The sequence below is a fragment of the Podarcis pityusensis genome (assembly GCF_964106645.2).
Source record: "Podarcis pityusensis genome assembly, chromosome: 6".
Taxonomy (NCBI): domain Eukaryota; kingdom Metazoa; phylum Chordata; class Lepidosauria; order Squamata; family Lacertidae; genus Podarcis; species Podarcis pityusensis.
Genome location: NC_138030.1, coordinates 72,667,715 through 72,686,390, shown reverse-complemented (window position 1 = coordinate 72,686,390; position 18,676 = coordinate 72,667,715). Strand labels below are relative to the sequence as shown.

General features: G+C 44.6%; 1 long non-coding RNA gene across 1 annotated transcript; it reads left to right on the top strand.

Moving 5' to 3' along the window:
* The first annotated feature begins 5,388 nt into the window (after positions 1-5,388).
* Positions 5,389-17,470, top strand: LOC308479879. Its single transcript, XR_013987866.1, has 3 exons — positions 5,389-6,110; positions 13,069-13,146; positions 16,160-17,470. It is a non-coding gene; the product is annotated as an uncharacterized lncRNA (long non-coding RNA).
* The last annotated feature ends 1,206 nt before the right edge of the window (positions 17,471-18,676 follow it).

The following is an 18,676-nucleotide window of genomic DNA, read 5'->3' as shown; positions in this document are numbered from 1 at the left end:
AAATGCCAGCTCCCTCGGCCTGAAAGCGAGATGAGCGCCGGAACCCCATAGTCACATTTGACTGGACTTAACCATCCAGGGGTCCCTTTACCTTACCTTTTTACCTGCTGACTGGCAGTGGCTGTATAGGGTTTTAGGTGGGGATCTCTCCCTGTCCTACCTGGAGATGCTGGGTATTGAACCTGGGACCTTCTGCATGCAAAGCAGATGCTCTACCATTGAGCTATGGCCTTTGAAGGGCTGTCCTCTCCATCTTAAAGGAGGGGATGGCAGCCCTCTCCATAGGAACCCCATTTCCCTTGCCAGGAAACCAATCTTTTTGGAAGCCAAGTGTGATGGTCTGTGCTTGGTATTGGGCAGAGGGACAGAGTGAGGATCTTGGGTTCTAGTCCACCCTGCTTCTCAACAACCTCACCACCTGATTTGGCAGAGGCAGTTTGTGGTATAGTGTGGGAGAACCCTATGATAATGTTCCACCTTATCTCATGAATTCATGGCTGTCATGAGACCTATGGGGCTGTCTCAATACACAGTCGTACCTTGGATCCCGAATGCCTTGCGAGTCGAATGTTTTGGCTCCCAAATGCCGCAAACCCGGAAGTGAGTGTTCCGGTTTTCGAACGTTCTTTGGAATCTGAATGTCTGATGCAGCTTCCAGTTGGCTGCAGGAGCTTCCTGCAGCTAATCGGAAGCCGCACCTTGGTTTCTGAACGTTTTGGAAGTCGAACGGACTTCCGGAACAGATTCCAATCGTCTTCCGAGGTACCACTATGTTAGGCATCCAACTCACATCACAGTCATGCTCTGCATTTAGCTATAGAACAGATCTGGGTTTTGCTACCAAATGGATTGGAAATAAACCAGTGCCTTGAGTGTCAACCCCAGGTCATGATGGTTGAGATTTGCATTTACTCTGTTCAGACAATAGATGCACTGATTTCACATGATTTGATTGCACTCTAAGAAAGCTGTCGTATTCTGAGTCAGATCATCCGTTCACCCAAGTCAGTACTGTCCACAACTACCACCAGAAGATCTCCAAGGTCTCAGACAGAGGTTTTTTTCCCAGCCCTTTCTGGAAATGCAAGGGACTGAGAGCATGTTTTATATTCCAAACCCAACTTTCAGTGGTTTAAATAAGTAACTTGGCTCAGTGGAAGACATTTCACTTATTCTACCATTCACATAGATACTTAATGCCTGCAGGATCTCATTACCATCTTTTACAATGTGGTAATGTTATGGAAGCGACACGTGTTTGACAGTAAGGTGCTGCTGTTCTAATAAGAACAATTATAATGAGCTTTAAGGAAGCTAAGGAAGAAAGCAGAAGGCCGTAACATGGGAGGGAGTGTTATAACGGAGAGCCAGTTAATCAAGATGAGGAATAACCTCGCTCTGCCTGCGTAGTACCTTTTCTGTCTGTTCAAACCTCTGACACTTAGAGGAATAAAGGACTTTTTCTTTTATACCTCATTCATGTCATGAATCGATGTGAAATAAGATCCACTGAAAATACTAGGGATTTGCCTGGCAGGACACAATTTGTAAAGTGCCTTTTCTCCTAATCCAATTCCGTTTAAAATATCGCAGGAATGGGGCTGTAATTGATTTATATTAATTGACATTGGAAACTTGGTGCTTGATCAAGAAATCAGATAGGCTCAAAGTATGGCTCCTGACTATACATTTGCATTTAAAATGTTGCAGGCATCGTTAGGTTTTTTTTTTTTTTAAAAAAAGAACCAAAATCCTAGTTTATATTAAAAACCACACTCAAATGTGAACTTCTGTCAATCAAGTCGGTGTTAAAATTGTCAGGGAATATTTATTTCAGTTAACTGAGTGTCCTCTCAAGTTTAAGGATTTCCGCAGTTAGGCCACTGGTTTTCTGAATTCCATGTTCAACAAAGCCTCCCTAAATTCTCATTATAAATTGTTTCTATCTGCAATGCAGTCCCCACTTAAACTGTAAAAGGACTGCTCCACAAAATGTCTTCATTTGAACATAAAGCAGACTTGGTATGACAGTTCTTAAACAAAGGCTAGCATTTCAGTGGTGCCCGGTAGCTGAAATAAGACTGGAGTGGATAGGAAGTATATTTCCTTGAAGAAAATTTATTAGGCCAATTAAATAATTGGGGCCAAGACAGACAGACGTAATTTGAGCAGTTAGCCCATTGTAGATCCCAGACAACTTTTTTGGACATCCAAAATAAATGAAGGCCATGAACAATCAACTCTTCCTATTTCGATGAGAAGCTGGCTAAACAGACGGCTGATTGGATGGCCTAACAATAATCATCTCCCCACCTGGCTGTGCAGAGTGTAGATTGGCTGGCACTTGTGAGAATCATGAGGACACTCACACGTAGTCAAATGAGGCTCCCGCCTTGCTCACCCTACATTTATGCAACACGTTGGCGATTAATATACACACAATAATTACCAAAATGATTATACATTCTTTATCAATCTTCTGAGAAAAATACGAAACCTTCTGAAAAGCCACAGAGACTTGCGAACTACCCTACCTAAGATGAACTTATAATGTCTGATTTCAACGGATTTTTCAAGTGCTTAACTCAGTCTTTTCTTTTCTTTATCTTTTTAGGTAACTTCATGAAGATACCAACAAAAGGTAAATTTGGTGTTGTCCACAATACTGAGAGATGCTAGTGAAGTTGTACATGGATGTTAATGAAGTTGTAGACAGGGTGCTGGCGTTTTGCCCCTGTTTCGCCCTGGCAGTCCAAGTAATCAAGAGGCCGCTGTTTGCCCCCGATGGGGCACTTTTACTGGGGCTTGCAAGTAGCACGCTCCCAAGGTAGTTTTCCAGGCTTCATCAGTGGTCTAATCTCAAAGCCTTGATATGTATACAGTGGTACCTCTGGTTACGTACTTAATTCGTTCCGGAGGTCTGTTCTTAACCTGAAGCACCACTTTAGCTAATGGGGCCTCCCACTGCCGCCGCACGATTTCTGTTCTCATCCTGAAGCAAAGTTCTTAACCCAAGGTACTATTTCTGGGTTAACGGAGTCTGTAACCTGAAGTGTATGTAACCTGAAGCATATGTAACCCGAGGTACCACTGTATTGATATTCAATTTAACAGAGAATACTATTTCTTGGCTTAAGAGACTGATTTGCTTAGCCACTCACTGATTTGCTTAGCCACTTAGTCAAATGAGGTTCCTGCCTTGCTCATCCTACATTTATAGCCAATAGGTCATTCATAGTCACATGGGATGTTTACTCTTCAGGGTGTGTCAAGCCATGAAACTGTCCTCAGTGATGTTACATCCTGTTATCATGATGTCTCTCTCCCCCCCCCCCCAACTAAAGAAGCATTGGATATTTGTTGTGGTTGCTAGAGAGCTAGATGCACTCTCTAACCACATCTATACCTACCCAGAGACATAAGGGGCATGTGTGGAAGTCAGGAGCCAAGGCTCGGAGAGACCTCGCCCATTGGCTACAATGAGGAAACATCCAGTTTCTGTGATTTTCATAGGTTCCTCTCTCCCCAGATACGCTTTTGCTCTCGTTTCCCATTGTTTCTTAGTGGGGAATGTGTGTAACTTCGCAAGATGCGTCCAACTGAGCATGTGTACAATGTCTCAGCGACTGAACAGCGCAGTTGCCTTTCCTTGTGCATTCAGAATTCAGGGGGGTGACAGGGAGAGGAATCCAGAAAAGGGCAGAAAACCAGCCAACGTCTAATCTGAAATTTGGGGAAGGGTTAGAAAGATTACGGTTGCCTTGGCTTTACAGCTTGCCAGCCAAACAACCTGGTTGTAGCATGGGAAGTAGGCACAGGACAGGGAAACCTGGAACTCAGGGTATCACTGTCATATCATACGTTGCATCTATGATAGTGCTGTCAGTGCAAATTATATACGGTGCAGGTGTAAAAGCAACGCATGCCCTAACACAAACTCGGCAGATCAGATGCACATAGCGATACATCAAATCAGCATTAGGGTGTGATACATCTGGTACAGGCAATTCCTTAATTCATTTGTTGGGTGTCCTGGGCAACTTGTGGTGCAATGAGCTTCGCCAGAAATCACTATTTGATTTGATTTTTAATTTTTAAGCAAGACCTTCCATTTTTTGAATTCAAACACAGCCTACTTGTTATAAGCTCTGCCACCCTGTGTGCAAGCAGGCATATAACACCCATGGGTCGTGAATCCTCGTTTATTAAAAGGGAGCAGGCGATGGGCCCCAGCAATTGATCGTTTGGATAAAGAACAGTGCAGTCAACATATTTAAAAAGAAATAGGCTTGCTTGGGAATGCACCAGGCAAGCACACCCTTTCAAAACAGAGTTTTAGGTGATAGGGATACATAACAAACTAATCCGATGGCCGTATTTTACAGCGCAGTGTGTACAAAAGGGCAGGGGCAGAAAGAAAGAAAGATATGGTTTCGCTGTTCATATTGTTTTTTCCTTGTCCGTTGTTTGGCAAGAAACCGTTGATAATTAGTGCATATCTGCATATCAGCCTCTGTGGTTAAATAGGCTAAGCTAAAGCTTCCATTTGATTGATCCTTCGTCGCGGAATGAGTGGTTCCTGTTACAACCTAGTCAATAGCTGTGTCGCTGAGGCACGAGGCAATGCGGAACCCAAGGTACTGGTCCCCTTTCATTTCCGCAAGAACACACCACACCGTGGTGACAGCAAAGCGGCAAATATATACAGTACATACATGTATAATAAATATTGTTGTTTGAAAGTTCTTCCACGCACATTGGGCACCGACTCTCTCTCTCTCTCTCTCTCTCTTTTAAAACTTCACTACAAAAAAAATCACAAGGCGTAATGACAGCAAAGACATTTCATACCCTTAGCGCGTAGTAAATAACAAACACAAAACACTTTTTTGCTGTCACTGTTGCGGTTCAGAAGTTCCACCGGCGTGCAGTGGGCTCCACTATCACTTTCATTTCACAAAACTGAATTAATAGCAGAGTCACATCTCTCCTTAACGGCAGAACGCACCAAACACTCTTAAGTTTTGTGCAGACACATTGTACAAATATTTCATTTGAGCACATCAGAAGGGAACAAAACACCTCCGCCTGCCTACACGGCTGCACCTGAACTACCAGCATAACCAACGCTACCTGTCAATTTCCTTCCCACACATATACTTCCTTAAAAAAGAAGAATATATATATATATATATATATATATATATATATATATATATATATATATTCTACACACTCCCTGCCGAGATAGAAAACCAGAGTTTGAGTAAGCTTCCAATGTCCAGGAGGGCTTCAGGAAAAAGTTGTGAACTATAGAAAGCTGCCAAATGCTGAGTCAATCCATTCAGGGGAGGAGGAAAGGGGGCGGGGGGCACCTCGTCCTGGGTGTCATCATGGAGGGGGGTGACATTTGGCACACCGTCTCCCCACAACTCCCAAGCCTACCCTGAGCCATTGGAGGAAGGAGTGGACCTGCACCGCCATGCTGCTGGCCTTCCCCCCTTCCCCCTTTGTTTTAACAGCTCAGGGGAGGCTTGGGAGTCATGGGTGGGCGGCGCACCGTTGCCCCCCGCTTCCAGGCTGCTTTCTGGGGGGCGGGGGTGGTGGAAGCTGTTAGAATTCCTGCTCTGTAATTGCAGTCATGGGATTGTTGTCTATCACATGACGGTGTATGTTTTGACTCCACAGAGTGGGAAGTGACGGAGACAGGATGTTTGTGTTACTGTGTTCCGTGAAGTGGGACTATTGTCCTTCGTTCTTTTTTTCTCTTTGCTGTCTAATGCTAGAGAGAGAGAGGGAGCCATATTGCAGTGCTCCGTGTGTGTTTATATGTAAATAAAGTAGATTAGCCAAAATGCTGAGTTGCTGCGGTCTGTTACGCGAAATGCACAAACTCTGCGGATCCCTAAGTGTGTCTGTGTTGGTTGGCATTGGTCACTGTGATGTTCAGGCTGAAGAAAGCTCCTGAAGCTCCTGAACAAAAGACCAGGAGGAAGAGAACATGCCAGTCGGGCATGTGTCTCTGCCAGGGTCCTACTCGAGTATAGGCTGAACTCCTCCCCCAAGCTGTCAAAAGGAAGAGGGAAGGGAGGAAGGCTGCTGGCAAAGCGGTAAGGCTCCCTCCCCCCCCCCAGGAAGCAGCCCACCATGGGCGGCTCGCTCCACCCCACAAGGGTGTCGCGCCTTGCCTCCCTGGGACGCTTGTCCCTTCCCCATGGCCCCGCCCCCTGCCTCTGAGTCCATTGGTCCATTTAGCTCAGATTGGCAGCAGCTCTCCTGATGGGGCTTCTCTCCTAGTCCTACCTGGGAAGCCAGGAATTAAACCTGGGACTTTTTCAATGCTAGGATCTGCAGCCCTTCTCCAAACAACCTAACAATTCAACGGACTGCTCTTTGCAGTAGCCCAAGATTTGTGACCTAAAATGTGGGGTGCAGACCACCAGCCCCACTGCACCTCGTTTTTGCAGCCAGAAAGAACAGGAAGTTTACTGCGTTCCTGGTGGGTCACCAAACTGAACATGAGCTAAGTTTGGTGCCCGGCCCAGAAAGCGTGCAGGCATCCAAAAGTCTAGAAGGAATGATCCACATTATAGAGCTGGATGGAACCAGTGCTGTTTTTCTAGAACTCACCTTGAACACCTGCCTTGTTCTCTTAGAATGGCAATGGTGCCCACTTGAGAGGTGCCACCTGAGAGGAATTGAGTTCCAGCTGATAAAAAGCCCTGGATGGAACCTTGTAGGCCTTGAAATTCAACCCTACCATTTGATGCAGGCCATTCAGGGCGAGAGCACATAGCTAGAACTGTGGGGTTGTTGGTTTTTTTGTGTGTGTTTTTAAGGGTGAAAATAAAAAATATCCTTCCAGTAGCACCTTTAAGACCAACTAAGTTAGTTCTTGGTATGAGCTTTCGTGTGCATGCACACTTCTTCAGATACACTGAAACAGAAGTTGCCAGATCCTTCTATATAGTGAGAAGGTGGGGAGGGGTATTACTCAGAAGGGTGGTGGGAATGGGAGATAGGCAGATAGCTGGGATGAGCCTGCTGACGACTCTTAACGACTGTAATGGGTCTTACAGGAAAAGGCAAGGGGTGAGAAGGTGAGAAATGGCTTAGTCATGTATAATGGGATAAGAATCCAATGTCTTTGTTCAAACCAGGTTTCTCCATGGTTTTAAGTTTGGTAATGAGTTGCAATTCAGCAGCTTCTCTTTCCAGTCTATTTCTGAAATTCCTTTGTAGTAAAACAGCTACTTAGAGATCTTGTATAGAATGTCCTGGGAGATTAAAGTGTTCTCCTACTGGTTTCTCTGTTTTGTGATTCTTGATGTCAGATTTATGTCCATTTATTCTTTGGCGTAAGGTTTGGCCTGTTTGTCCAATATAGAGAGCTGAAGGACACTGTTGGCATTTGATGCCATACACAATGTTAGATGATGAGCAATTGAATAGTCCCGAGATGGTATGTGTGATGTTGTTGGGGCCAGTAATGGTGTTGTCCGGGTGTATGTGGCAGCAAAGTTGGCATCTGGGTTTATTGCAGGCTCTGGTGCCAGTGTCCGTGTTAAGTCTGGTTGTAGTATTATTGTGGGTTAGGAGTTGTTTAAGATTGGGTGGCTGTCTGTAGGCAATGAAAGGTCTTCCTCCCAGAGCTTGAGAAAGAGAACTGTCATTGTCCAGGAGAGGTTGTAGATCTCTGATGATGCGCTGTACTGTTTTAACTTGGGAGCTGTATGTGATGACTAGAGGTGTTCTGTTATTTTCTTTTTTGGGTCTGTCTTGTAGCAAGTTCTCTCTGGGTATAAGTCTGGCTCTGTTGATCTGTTGTCTAACTTCATCTGCTGGGTATTTTAGTTCTGAAAAGGTTTGCTGTAGATCTCTTAGGTGAGAGTCTCTGTCTGTAGAATTGGAACAGATGCGGCTGTAACGTAGTGCCTGGCTATATACAATGGACTGTTTGGTATGTTTGGGATGGTAGCTAGAGGCATGTAGATATGTTTGTCGGTCAGTTGGTTTACGGTATAAGGTGGTGTCCATGCGCCCATCCTGTATTTTTATAGTAGTGTCCAAAAAATGTATTTCTTGCATAGATTGATTCATTGTAAGGTTGATTGTGGGGTGAAAATCATTAAATTTCTGGTGAAAGGTGTTCAGGGTCTGTTGACCATGTGTCCAGATGATAAAAATATCGTCAATGTATCGCAGATACAAGAGAGGTTTGAGTGGGTAGGAGTTTAGGAAACGTTGTTCTAAATCTGCCATGAAGATGTTGGCATACTGTGGGGCCATGCGGGTGCCCATTGCTGTGCCGCTGATCTGAAGGAACAGGTCATCACCGAATTTGAAGTTGTTGTGGGTAAGGACAAATTGGCAGAGTTTGGTGGCAAGGTCCGCTGTGGTTTTATCTGAAATGGTGTTCCTTATAGCTTGTAAACCATCGTTGTGTGGGATGTTGGTATACAGAGATTCCACATCCATAGTAGCTAGTATAGTATTGTTGGGAAGATTATTTAAAGATTGTATTTTCCTCAGAAAATCTGTGGTGTCACATACATAGCTGGGAGCACTGATGGCATATGGTTTCAGAACAGAGTCCATATAACCGGAGACACCCACTGTAATAGTGCCAATACCTGAAATGATGGGGCGTCCTGGATTTCCTGGTTTGTGTATTTTAGGTAGAAGATAGAAAGTTCCTGGTCGAGGTTCTGTTGGTGTGTTGGTGAGGATCTGTTCTTGGATGTGTGGGGGTAGCTCCTTAACAATCTTGTTCAGTTCTTTCTTGTATTCTTGTGTGGGGTCTGAGTCCAATTTTGTGTAAAAGGCGGTATTGGAAAGTTGTTTGTGAGCCTCCTGAATGTAGTCAGTTTTATTCATGATGACGACAGCTCCACCTTTGTCTGCTTCTTTAATTATAATGTCTGGGTTGTTTCTGAGATTATCTATGGCTCTCCTTTCAGCATGGTTTAGATTTTGTTGTAAGCGATGGTGTTTTCTGGTCACATCTGTTTGGATTCTGTGGTGGAAGCAGTCAATGTACAAGTCCAGTGTGGTATTGCGTCCATCAGGAGGGGTCCATGTGGAGTCCCTTTTTGTGTAACACTTTTTCGGAGGTAGTTGGTGGTCAGTGTTCTGTTGGGAGGGTGGTTGTTGTTCTCCAGTGGGTTGAGAGGTGTTGTGTTGTGAAGTTGTTGTTTGTTCTGATTGGTCTTGTTGTTGTGTGTGTTGAAAATACTCCTTCAGGCGTAAACGGCGGAAAAATGCTTCCAAGTCCCCGTAGAACTGAATCATGTGTGGGGATTTGGCGGGGCAGAATGACAGTCCACGTGAAAGGACTGATTCCTCGGCTGGGCTGAGTGCTTGCTGTGAGAGATTGACAATATTGTTGATCTTGTTTTGATTAGTAGCCTGTAGGTTGGAAAGGTTAGAGAGTTTCTTGTTTTTCTGTTTTTTCAGTAGCTCCAGTTGAGAGTGGTAAATGTTTTGTTTTTCCTTTTGGAACTCTTGCCAAGCTTGGTGGTTCCTGATAGAGTTGTCTAATACAAGGAGTTCCTCCTTTATTAGCTTCTGTTTAGAGTAGAGAACGCTGATCAGATGTTTGAGCAGCTTCTTAGAGAAAGTGTTGCATAGTTTTCTTGCATATTCAGTGGGATACGTGGATTGTAGAGGGTTCTTAATTCTAAGACCCTTGGGTATAATGTCCAGGTTCTTGCATTTAGTAAGAAAGAAGATATCAGTCTGTTCCTGTGCAAGTTTCTTGGTGAGGTTGATGGACTTCCATTTCATGCGGCTCAATGTGGTGCCTTCCATGGTTCCAGTTACAGATAGGTAGCCGTGTTGGTCTGCCATAGTCAAAATAAAAAATATCCTTCCAGTAGCACCTTTAAGACCAACTAAGTTAGTTCTTGGTATGAGCTTTCGTGTGCAAGCACACTTCTTCAGATACACTGAAACAGAAGTTGCCAGATCCTTCTATATAGTGAGAAGGTGGGGAGGGGTATTACTCAGAAGGGTGGTGGGAATGGGAGATAGGCAGATAGCTGGGATGAGCCTGCTGACGACTCTTAACGACTGTAATGGGTCTTACAGGAAAAGGCAAGGGGTGAGAAGGTGAGAAATGGCTTAGTCATGTATAATGGGATAAGAATCCAATGTCTTTGTTCAAACCAGGTTTCTCCATGGTTTTAAGTTTGGTAATGAGTTGCAATTCAGCAGCTTCTCTTTCCAGTCTATTTCTGAAATTCCTTTGTAGTAAAACAGCTACTTAGAGATCTTGTATAGAATGTCCTGGGAGATTAAAGTGTTCTCCTACTGGTTTCTCTGTTTTGTGATTCTTGATGTCAGATTTATGTCCATTTATTCTTTGGCGTAAGGTTTGGCCTGTTTGTCCAATATAGAGAGCTGAAGGACACTGTTGGCATTTGATGCCATACACAATGTTAGATGATGAGCAATTGAATAGTCCCGAGATGGTATGTGTGATGTTGTTGGGGCCAGTAATGGTGTTGTCCGGGTGTATGTGGCAGCAAAGTTGGCATCTGGGTTTATTGCAGGCTCTGGTGCCAGTGTCCGTGTTAAGTCTGGTTGTAGTATTATTGTGGGTTAGGAGTTGTTTAAGATTGGGTGGCTGTCTATAGGCAATGAAAGGTCTTCCTCCCAGAGCTTGAGAAAGAGAACTGTCATTGTCCAGGAGAGGTTGTAGATCTCTGATGATGCGTTGTACTGTTTTAACTTGGGAGCTGTATGTGATGACTAGAGGTGTTCTGTTATTTTCTTTTTTGGGTCTGTCTTGTAGCAAGTTCTCTCTGGGTATAAGTCTGGCTCTGTTGATCTGTTGTCTAACTTCATCTGCTGGGTATTTTAGTTCTGAAAAGGTTTGCTGTAGATCTCTTAGGTGAGAGTCTCTGTCTGTAGAATTGGAACAGATGCGGCTGTAACGTAGTGCCTGGCTATATACAATGGACTGTTTGGTATGTTTGGGATGGTAGCTAGAGGCATGTAGATATGTTTGTCGGTCAGTTGGTTTACAGTATAAGGTGGTGTCCATGCGCCCATCCTGTATTTTTATAGTAGTGTCCAAAAAATGTATTTCTTGCATAGATTGATTCCTTGTAAGGTTGATTGTGGGGTGAAAATCATTAAATTTCTGGTGAAAGGTGTTCAGGGTCTGTTGACCATGTGTCCAGATGATAAAAATATCGTCAATGTATCGCAGATACAAGAGAGGTTTGAGTGGGTAGGAGTTTAGGAAACGTTGTTCTAAATCTGCCATGAAGATGTTGGCATACTGTGGGGCCATGCGGGTGCCCATTGCTGTGCCGCTGATCTGAAGGAACAGGTCATCACCGAATTTGAAGTTGTTGTGGGTAAGGACAAATTGGCAGAGTGTGCTTGCAGAGTGTGGCAGAGTGTGCTTGCACACGAAAGCTCATACCAAGAACTAACTTAGTTGGTCTTAAAGGTGCTACTGGAAGGATATTTTTTATTTTGACTATGGCAGACCAACACGGCTACCTATCTGTAACTTTTTAAGGGTGGTGAGAGTTGTTAGGAGACTCCTGTTCCCCTCACAGAGGTTTTGGCCAGAGGTTTCTGTGAAGAGGGATACAGTTTTACGCAGGGAACTGTAGCTCTGTGGGGTCATCTTTCATCACCCTGCACAGGGATCAAAAATGCGGGAAGTGTGTGTAGTGGAGCATAAGGAAGTCTAACAAAGTTCTGATTTTTCCTATGAAAATGCTTATACACACACACACACACACACACATTATTTCAGAAATTTCTCTCTCTCTCTCTCTCTCTCTCTCTCTGTGTGTGTGTGTGTGTGTGTGTGTGTGCCCCTGCTTTTGCTGGTAGCCTAAGCATTTGTTCAGTGTGTCTATTGGGTAATGAATTGCTGAGTCAGACCAATGGTCTATGCAGCTCAGTATTGTTTACAGTGACAAGCAATGGCTCGCCAGCATTTCAAGTCAGGAGCTTTGCCCAGCCCTACCAAGCAATGGTATTTCATTAACGTTTACCCCAAAACTGCTTTCTTGCAGTTTCCACCCATTTGTTCTTCTGGTCTGGCCCTCTGGAGCCACAGAGAGCAAGTCTGTTTTCTAATTGGCATAGCACTATTGCCTGAGATCAGTGGCATAGCATGAGGGGGGCACAGGGGCGGTTGTTAGGGGTGGGAAATTTCAACATCTGGTGCTGCCTCAATACAGCCGCATGCTTCACTTGCTGGGCTCCGTTGAAAATGGCTTCTCCATGCAAACCAGGAAGTGACCTCTCCAGACAACAGAACAACTCTTCTTTACTTATCTCTGCAGCTGTGATCTCATGGGTGACACAGATGCCATTAGGCAGTTGAATGTGCGTATGTACTCCATCCATTTCCCTTCCTTGTCGCCTCTGTACAGCCCCGGACACTGGCAACCCACGTTATGCCACTGCCCGAGATGAAGAAGAGAAGTTTGGATTTGATATCCCGCTTTATCACTACCCGAAGGAGTCTCAAAGCGGCTAACATTCTCCTTTCCCTTCCTCCCCCACGACAAACACTCTGTGAGGTGAGTGGGGCTGAGAGACTTCAAAGAAGTGTGACTGGCCCAAGGTCACCCAGCAGCTGCATGTGGAGGAGCGGGGAATCGAACCTGGTTCACCAGATTACGAGTCCACCACTCTTAACCACTATACCACACTGGCTCTCCTTGAGGGAAAGAAAGTGGGGGTGTCACTAAGAAGCTTACTAGCTGTGCTGCTTTCAAGCACTTTCCTATGGTGGCGTGGCTTGTGGTGCTTCTGTGAGGGAACAGGAAAGCGTGGAAGGGAATCTTCTGCCAAATGAAGCTTCTGAGCAAAACCAGAGCGTTAGAAGATTCGAAGCCAGTTGTGGGAGACATTTGGCCTTGCAGATGATGCTGAACTACAACTCCCATCAGCCCCAGCAAGCAAGGCTGATGGCCGGAGATGATGGGAGTTGTGGTACAGCAACATCTGGAGCGCCAAAAGGTACTCCCCTGCTCAAAAAATGGGAATTCCAGGTGGATCTATCAACCTTGACCTTGTGTGTGCTTTATGTAGGCTCAAATGCCTGAGGAGAGAGACTGAAGGAGCTTGGTGATAATGAAAATGGAATGAAAAGAGAAACTTGCAAAGGGGGTAAGAGTTAGTTAAAATGGAAGTCCATTTCTTCTTCTTCTTCTTCTTCTTCTTCTTCTTCTTCTTCTTCTTCTTCCTCTTCGAATGTGATTTGCAGTTCTGTAAACTGCCTGGACTAGACATGTGATCGGTGTTATATTATTGGTACTGTTCATCATCATCAACATCATCAATATCGTCAACAATAATCTCGTGAAAATTTGTTAATGTTATTTGTAATAATAATAATAATAATAATAATAATAATAATACTAATGTGAATAACCACTATTGAAAATGTTTGCATTTTCATGAACCATTTGGAGAAAATAGGCACCAAGGAAACATTTCGCCGTGACAAAGCCTCGCAAGATTCATTCTCAATTATTTGCAGGCTGCATATCGCAGGCACAGGGCACGATGCCAAAGGAGTCAGCAGTCTGGCAGTTTAAAAAGAGAAGGGAAAAAAAGAGAAATAACTGATTCAGAGAATGTGTGACAGGCCTTTTGCACCATATGGCGCCCAAGAGTTAATCCAGGCAAGGAGGGTGGACACCTAGGGAGATTCATGTTGAAATGCCATTTAGAAGGGAAACGTCAACTCAAAATGGCAAGAGTCCAGGAGCCTAAACAAGCTCGACTGGGGAGCCAAGAAGCAGAGCGGGGAGGGAGGGAGACAGAGGGTAACTGGCTCCATTTCTGAAAGCTTATCTGAATTTAGTTCCCCATCTTCGCTTTGTTCACTGCACCCCTGGGAAGGGACAGCCTTGTTACCTAAAAATGCGCTGTTGTATTACCCCGGGAAGAGAGGGCTCTGGTTGGTGTCAGTTCACCCTGATCCATTCACCTCATTACAGGTCGATATGTGTGGCTCAGTCGTAGGCCGGTGGATTTCAGAGTTGTTGTTATAAAATATACAGAGTGCTCCAGCTTGGCAGCTCTTGCGTTTCTCAGTTTGATGGGCGGCCTGGCCCTGACAGCACTGCTTCCCTGCTAGAGCAAAAGGAGCCTGTCTCCATAGAGTCCTTCCCAGATTCCCTCAGTTAAGGTGGTGCATGTTTCACAAGATCCTGCATGGAATCCAGCGTCTGGCGCATTGGGGGCAGACAGAGCATCATAGAATCGTAGAGTTGGAAAAGACCCCGAGGGTTGTCTAGTCCAACCCCCTGCAATGCAGGAATATCAACTCAAGGATCCATGGCAGATGGCCATCCAACCTCTGCTTGAAAACCTCCAAGGAAGGAGAGTCCACAACCTCCCGAAGGAGACTGTTCCACTGTTGAACAGCTCCTACTGCCAGAAAGCTCTTCCTGGTGTTTAGTCGAAATCTCCTTTCTTGCAACTTGAAGCCGTTGGTTTGAGTCCTACCCTCCAGAACAGGAGAAAACAAGTACAGTGGTACCTCAGGTTACATATGCTTCAGGTTACATATGCTTCAGGTTACAGACTCCGCTAACCCAGAAATAGTGCTTCAGGTTAAGAACTTTGCTTCAGGATGAGAACAGAAATCGTGCTCCAGCAGCACAGTGGCAGCAGGAAGCCCCATTAGCTAAAGTGGTGCTTCAAGTTAAGAACAGTTTCAGGTTAAGTACGGACCTCCGGAGCGAATTAAGTACTTAACCCGAGGTAGCACTGTATGCTCCCTCCTCCATGTGACAGCCCTTAAGATCTTTGAAGATGGCTATCATATCTCCTCTCAGTCTCCTCTTTCCCAGGCTAAACATGCCCAGCTCCTTCAACCGTTCCTCATAAGGCTTGGTTTCCAGACCCTTGATCATCTTGGTTGCTCTCCTCGGCAGACGTTCCAGCTTTGGTTCCTTTCAGCAGGGAGACACTCAGCTCGTTCAGTCTCCCACTGCAGCACTGATAGGACAAAATGCACCTTTGGAAATCTTGGCCTTCCTCTGGGGTGGAGCAACTTGGCCCTGTGGACTACATGTGACCTTCTAGACCTCTCTGTCTGGCCCTCGGAAGAGGTGGGGTTTATCACAGCATGACTACTTCCCCTGTACAGACACTTTCCTACCTCCTTCCAAAAGATCTAGTAAGCTCTGGGCTTTGGTAAGAAGGCATGAGGGCTCTAACAGGATCCTACAGTCCTCCTGCCTCCTTCTCAAAGCCTAGTTAGAGCTTTTCTGGCTTAGGGAAGGAGGCGGGAGGCCTCTGGGACCCTGCCAGAGCCCTCACACATCCTTCCCCAAACCTGGCACCTCCCTTACCCAGCTATGGGGAGGCAATGTGAAGGCGGAGGTAGGGATGCTATTATAATAATAACAGAAATATGGTTAGATCCAGACTTGCTGTATGAGACTTGCTCTACTCATGTAAATCCTGCAGGATGAGGTGGGGGCAGAACGGATACTTTTCCTGTTAAACCATCATATTTTTCGCTCTATAAGACGCACCCAACCATAAGACGCACCTAGTTTTTAGAGGAGGAAAACAAGACAAAAAAAATATTCTGAATCAAATGTTGAAGAGGCTTTGCGCGGCTATCCCTGTAGCCAGAACAGCAAGAGGGATTGCTGCAGGAAAAAGGGAAAGGGGAAAATTGCGTCTTATAGAGTGAAAAATACGGTAATTTCTCTCTCTGTGTGTATGTGAATAATTTTTTATTTTTATTTTTGCAAAGGAAAGCATTCATCCTGTCTCTCCCACAAACAACTAGGGGTGGATCAACACATAGGAAAAATTCCACTATGAATAAGTCAGAAATTAAATTGTTTTAACAAAAGGGGGAAATAAACCTCTATGTAAAATAGTTTAGAATCATTTTCTTGCTCTCCATCGCCATCTGGTGTTGCATGTTTATAACGCATTCAAAACACTGTTTTTTGGCTAATGTAGCTGAGCCCTAGGTCTAACAAAGAAGTATATCAGTTCAGAAAATGTCAGGTTTAAGCCCTGAAAGGTGGAGTTTTTAAAAAATAAAATAAAAAACAAACAGTTCAGAGGACGCGCGGCTGCTTGTGCACTTGTTTTGCTTTTAAATGTGCCTGCTTACATGTCCTGCTGAATCTTTTTTTCTCTACAGCAGCGACTGCCCCAACTTGAAAGACGCCTGATTCAAGAGTAAGTGGAATGTACAAAATGGGAGGATTTGTGTTTACAGCACTGCTTGATCAGTGCCTTAAGGACAGAAATGACACCATCCTTCTACCTGGCGCTGACACAGATTGCTGGAAGGAAAGCGTTCTTATAAACAAAGTGCTGGAGGCCATCTTGTCTTCCTCTTCCTGCTCCAGAGCTGGCAAACCAAGTACATCTTCATGTAGCTTAATGGCTTCCTAGAACAACTAGGAGTTCAAAAGAAGCTAAAACAGCTGCACTTAGGAGCGACTACAAGGAGCAATAGGGAAGCCTGTTTAGTATGCACATCATTCCTGAATCTATAAGAATCTATGAATAGCCTGGGCCTTTCCCCCCTTTACACTAGTGTATAGCAGACTTAAGCAGCAAACGCGAGAAGATTCAACATCAGTGAAGAGAGATCTGTAGCTGTCAGGGATGAACCTGACAGGTATTTAGAACAAGTTGGCTAAGGGGATGAGGGCGGCCGGGGCTGGGGGGTTGGACACACGTGGCTGATTTAAAAATATATGTATATACATACGGCTTCAATTGTACACAAACCACAATTTGCTCTGAATGTAGGGCTCAGTGTTGTTTGTTTTTGTTTGTTTATTCATACAAATATTTTTGTGCTGCCATACCATGAAATTTCAGGGTGCCCTACAATGCCGACGCCATCATTAAAGAGATAGTGATCTATCCATTGACCACAGTATAAAATGATTGTGTGCCAAAACTGGAAAAATCCTCACTCTCTTGTCTGTTTATAGACAGTTGGTTAAAGGAAATTTGGTCCAACTAACTAATTTGATCAGAAACAGAGAGGGAAGAAAATGTGAATTTGTGGAGAAGTTGAGCATGTTCATTCGACGCTAGAATAGCAAAGTTCAGGGCTCAATAAACCCTCAGCTGCTCGTTAGGAGACATTTGAGCATATGGAACAAAATGGGGGACAGCATCAATTGGTTTATTGTTATATGTTACTTATTAATTTGCCTTAAAATTAACCTGTATCTAATGTATTGCATAATAGAGTAGGCAATTGATATAGTAGGTTGTTTTCATCACAGGGATTTTATATAGGGAACAATATCACTACGTTATGACTATATACATTTTGCATATGGCAGACCCTCCAGGTGTCTCTGTTTTCTAGGGATGTCCCTGATTTAGGGAACCTGTCCCGGTTTTTTATTTGATCCTGGAATGTCCCTCTTTTTCTTAGGAGGTCCCTATTTTCACTGGAGAAATGTTGGCCCGTATGGAGTTACAGTATCTAACCCCCGAGCCGTCTGAAGGCAGTCCTGTATAGGGAAGTTTCTTAAATGTTTAAAGTTTTATTATGCTTTTTTATATATGTTGGAAGCTGCCCAGAGTGGCTGGGGCAACCCAATAAGATGTGTCGGTTTAAATAGCAAAATTATCATTATGGAATGGGACGTCCCTATTTTCATCAGAGAAATATTGGAGGGTGTGATATGGCGTATGGATTTAGAATGGTTGCTGTCTGTAATCTTTGAGGAGGTGGAAGAAAACATGTAATGTAAAAGCAAATACATACAAAGAGGGCTTTTTTTTCAGCCAGAAAAAAAGCTCAATTCCAGCACCTCTCAGGTGGGCCCCATTGCTATTGTAAAAGAATAGGGGAAAGGTTTGCGGTGTATTCTGGCAACTTTTTAAATATAAAAACAGCACTGCATACAAATATCTGTTCCACAACACAAAGACATAAATCCCTGTCCAGGGATATGTAGATGAATGGCTGCACAAGATGGAGAATGATTCAAGTTCGCCGTGAGCCTCATCAAGTTCTAAGTACACAGGATATAACCTGGAATTCAGCTTTGTGTTGTGGGCAGTTCAGGGAGAGGCGTGAAACTGGCCCTCGCTCCACACAAGGTGGGCACCAGATACGGGGCAGGTTTAGCTCCTACACGAGGAGTCGGGAACCTTTTACACCTCAAGGACCTTCTGTGCAACCTTTGGAGGGCCACAGGCAAGTGCCAGGTGTGTCCAGGGGCACTGCAATATATGTAAATGTTCCGTTTTTACAATAGGCTATTTTCCATGCATAGCAGACTCCACTCTCTGTAGTCCATTGTAGGCAAGCAAGTGCTATTGCTGGAGCTCAAGGACACAGTCCATCCATGCAAACAGCCTCCATGTAAACGGCCTCGGTCCAGGATACCTGAAGGAGCGTCTCCACCCCCATCGTTCTGCCCGGACACTGAGGTCCAGCGCTGAAGGCCTTCTAGCGGTTCCCTCACTGCGAGAAGCCAAGTTACAGGGAACCAGGCAGAGGGCCTTCTCGGTAGTGGCACCCGCCCTGAGGAACGCCCTCCCACCAGATGTCAGAGAGAAAAACAACTACTAGACTTTTAGAAGACATCTGAAGGCAGCCCTGTTTAGGGAAGCTTTTAATGTTTAATAGATTATTGTATTTATTATTCTGTTGAAAGCTGCCCAGAGTGGCTAAAAT